This window comes from Chelonia mydas, chromosome 3 (assembly GCF_015237465.2).
Source record: "Chelonia mydas isolate rCheMyd1 chromosome 3, rCheMyd1.pri.v2, whole genome shotgun sequence".
Taxonomy (NCBI): Eukaryota; Metazoa; Chordata; order Testudines; family Cheloniidae; genus Chelonia; species Chelonia mydas.
This window is the reverse complement of record NC_057851.1, coordinates 32,698,361-32,702,539: the sequence shown is the minus strand read 5'-3', so window position 1 is coordinate 32,702,539 and position 4,179 is coordinate 32,698,361. Positions and strand designations below refer to the sequence as shown.

The 4,179-nt window shown below is 49.4% G+C and overlaps 1 pseudogene; it reads right to left on the bottom strand.

Moving 5' to 3' along the window:
* Nucleotides 1-257: 257 nt before the first annotated feature.
* On the bottom strand, nucleotides 258-982 carry LOC102932039 (annotated as a pseudogene).
* Nucleotides 983-4,179: the final 3,197 nt, after the last annotated feature.

The following is a 4,179-nucleotide window of genomic DNA, read 5'->3' as shown; positions in this document are numbered from 1 at the left end:
TGCCTCGTGGTCAGAGCAGCAGCCAGTCAGGCTTAGCCGTTGGAGCAAGAGTCAGAGACCAGGAACAGTTCTGAGAGTCAGAGCCAGATTCAGGAACTAGGAGTCAGAGCTGGAACCAGACAGGAACCAAACATGGGAGTAGGGCTGGAACAAACTGGAAAGGACTGGGAACAAGGTAGGCACAGGACCAATCACAGCTGTGGGCATAAGCATTGAACAGTTAGCTAGCAGCTTCCTCAGTGTTTTGTTGTTGTTGTTGAAACAAGTCACTTTATTGGATGTAAGGTGTTACAAACACAAAGAAACAAAGGTGTGATTTTTGGTACAGAATGACATTATCTAAACAGTAGATGCATGCACTGCTGGGCAGCAAGCTAGGAGACCTACTGAAACCCTTGGGTGGCCTATGCTGAGGCTTTAGTTCTCACTGTCACTGTCCCACAGGGTGTGCTTGTCAAAGAGGTACTCCACCATCCCATATTTGGGTGCCCCCATCTTGCGCAGGTTGGTCACATGGTCACCCAGTTCTTTGATGGCCTTTACCTGCTCATCCAGGTATTGGATCTCAATGAAGTCACACAAATGAGGGTCATTCTTGCCAGTTGCCAGCTTATGAAGATCAAGGAGTGACTGGTTCACATTCTTTTCCAGGTGCAAGGCACAATCCATTGCTCTCAGCCCATTCTCCCAATCATCATGATCTGCTTTCTTGATGTCCTGCAGAAAGATGCGACCGCCCCTCTGGTTCTGCAACTTCATGAGTTTTTCAGCATGCTTCACGCTCCTTGTGGGACTGGTGCAGGAAATACTTGGCAAAATTCTTTAGATCCACATCATCCCAGTCAAAATGGAAAGACATGCTGAGGCACACATAGGAGGCGTAGAGCTCCAGGTTGATCTGGCGGTTGACGGCCGCCTCGCAGTCCTGATTGTAGTTCTGGAGCACCTGGGATAGACATGAAGACATGGCGCTGCTGTTCTTCTTGCTGCTGCTACAGGAGCTGAGAGGATACAAGAGTCGGAGGCAGGGGAGGGGGGGTGGTCGTCCGAGCAGCGGCAGTTCCGTCCAAACACCATTGAAGCAGGAACCTCTGGGGCTCGGGTTTGTCAGTGTTACTGGGCATAAGTAAGAGCACACCTTTTAGCTCCCTTCAACCAATCAGGTGGTTCTGCTGTATCCCCTCTGGGCTCATTAGTCTGCCTGCCTGGAGACCACACTAGCTAGTCCCAGGCCCAGCTGCCGGCCCTCATTTCTCACTCCCCACCGCAACTTCTTGTCTCAATCTATCTCCCCTCCCCCTTCAGTCTGGCTTTTGTCCCCTGTGCATTTGAATGAGATCGCTTCCTCTTCCATGCTGCCTTGATTTAAGCAGAGGGAAAGCACAGGAGAGACAGGCTCCCTTTTCTCATTTCTAGTGCCTGGACCTGGCACAGCCTGAAACAACCCAGAGCACAATTGCAAGGCAAGCCCTGCTGTGCCCCAGTTTGGAGCATGCCCTATGTGGACAGATTCTTCAGGGAATTTTGCTGTGAATCTCTAGGAAGTCTCTACTATCTGTAAACCATGATTGCCTTTGATGGGTGCAGGGGGATCGACTCAGCTCCTCCACTAACCAACACCTGCTTCCACTGCTTGGGGTGAGGTGTTAGGGGATTAGCTTCTACCTGCTCCATCCTTGTTGCTTTCACTACTTGGGGATGTAATCCTGTCTCCCGGTTTCACCCACACTGCCTGGTGGGACCTGCTCCTGCCTCCCCATCCCCCTCACAACACACCTACTCCCAGAGCCCTAAGGGGAAACTAGCTGCTTGATCTCTGAATTTGGAGCCTGAGAACAATTACTCTTTCATCCACTGCACATATTATTTGTATGCCATCCAACAAAATCCGCAACATGCACAGTGATTAATTGTACCTTCAGTTACACATAGGCAGCTTATTGAAATCATAACATACATAGAATCATATATAGAAACTATACATGCCTCAGTGAATTGCAGCCTATAATTCTGATCACTCAGTTTTTGCTCTTATCCCTTCATTGAGAATAAGGACTATGGGATTAAGCCCGATGATCCTGATTCTCAATTAAAGTAAGGTTTTCCTTTACACTGCCAGAGCACTATCAAAGGGACATTAGAGTAAATGAGAATAAGGCCTATGACTTCAAAGAGGTTGTACAGGTGTAACTGGGGGCACAGTGTAGTCCACCATTTTTCAAATGTGGCCACCAGGGGGTTTCCTGGTAGCCATGACAGTTTCCTGGGCAGGGTGGGGGGAGCATCAGCCCCTCCCCTTCCTCCTTGTTGCTCCTGCCTGCCCCACCTCTCTAGAGACACAGGTGGGACACACAACGCTTACAGAGCAAGGTGCGGCGGTGAGGAGGGGATGAGAAGGCGAAGCAGCGAGGCGAGCAGTGAGCTGGGGGTGCCTGGTGGGGGAGTAAGGAGGTGAGCAGTGAGCCAGAATCATAGAATCATAGAATCATAGAATATCAGGGTTGGAAGGGACCTCAGGAGGTCATCTAGTCCAACCCCCTGCTCAAAGCAGGACCAATCCCCAATCAAATCATCCCAGCCAGGGCTTTGTCCAGCCTGACCTTAAAAACTTCCAAGGAAGGAGATTCTACCACCTCCCTAGGTAACGCATTCCAGTGTTTCACCATCCTCCTAGTGAAAAAGTTTTTCCTAATATCCAACCTAAACCTCCCCCACTGCAACTTGAGACCATTACTCCTTGTCCTGTCCTCTTCTACCACTGAGAATAGTCTAGAACCATCCTCTCTGGAACCACCTCTCAGGTAGTTGAAAGCAGCTATCAAATCCCCCCTCATTCTTCTCTTCTGCAGACTAAACAATCCCAGTTCCCTCAGCCTCTCCTCATAAGTCATGTGTTCCAGTCCCCTAATCATTTTTGTTGCCCTTCGCTGGACTCTCTCCAATTTATTCACGTCCTTCTTGTAGTGTGGGGCCCAAAACTGGACACAGTACTCCAGATGAGGCCTCACCAATGTCGAATAGAGGGGAACGATCAAGTCCCTTGATCTGCTCGCTATGCCCCTACTTATACATCCCAAAATGCCATTGGCCTTCTTGGCAACAAGGGCACACTGCTGACTCATATCCAGCTTCTCGTCCACTGTCACCCCTGGGTCCTTTTCCGCAGAACTGCTGCCTAGCCATTCGGTCCCTAGTCTGTAGCTGTGCATTGGGTTCTTCCATCCTAAGTGCAGGACCCTGCACTTATCCTTATTGAACCTCATCAGGTTTCTTTTGGCCCAATCCTCCAATTTGTCTAGGTCCCTCTGTATCCTATCCCTGTCCTCCAGCGTATCTACCACTCCTCCCAGTTTAGTATCATCCGCAAATTTTGCTGAGAGTGCAATCCACACCATCCTCCAGATCATTTATGAAGATATTGAACAAAACCGGCCCCAGGACTGACCCCTGGGGCACTCCACTTGACACCGGCTGCCAACTAGACATGGAGCCATTGATCACTACCCGTTGAGCCCGACAATCTAGCCAACTTTCTACCCACCTTATAGTGCATTCATCCAGCCCATACTTCTTTAACTTGCTGACAAGAATACTGTGGGAGACAGTGTCAAAAGCTTTGCTAAAGTCAAGAAACAATACATCCACTGCTTTCCCTTCATCCACAGAACCAGTAATCTCATCATAGAAGGCAATTAGATTAGTCAGGTATGACCTACCCTTGGTGAATCCATGCTGAATGTTCCTGATCACTTTCCTCTCGTGTAAGTGCTTCAGGATTGATTCCTTGAGGACCTGCTCCATGATTTTTCTGGGGACTGAGGTGAGGCTGACTGGCCTGTAGTTCCCAGGATCCTCCTTCTTCCCTTTTTTAAAGATTGGCACTACATTAGCATTTTTCCAGTCATCTGGGACTTCCCCCGTTCGCCACGAGTTTTCAGAGATAATGGCCAGTGGCTCTGCAATCACAGCCGCCAATTCCTTTAGCACTCTCGGATGCAACTCACCTGGCCCCATGGACTTGTGCACGTCCAGCTTTTCTAAATAGTCCCTAACCACCTCTTTCTCCACAGAGGGCTGGCCATCTACTCCCCATGTTGTGATGCCCAGCGCAGCAGTCTGGGAGCTGTCCTTGTTAGTGAAGACAGAGGCAAAAAAAGCATTGAGCACATTAGCTTTTTC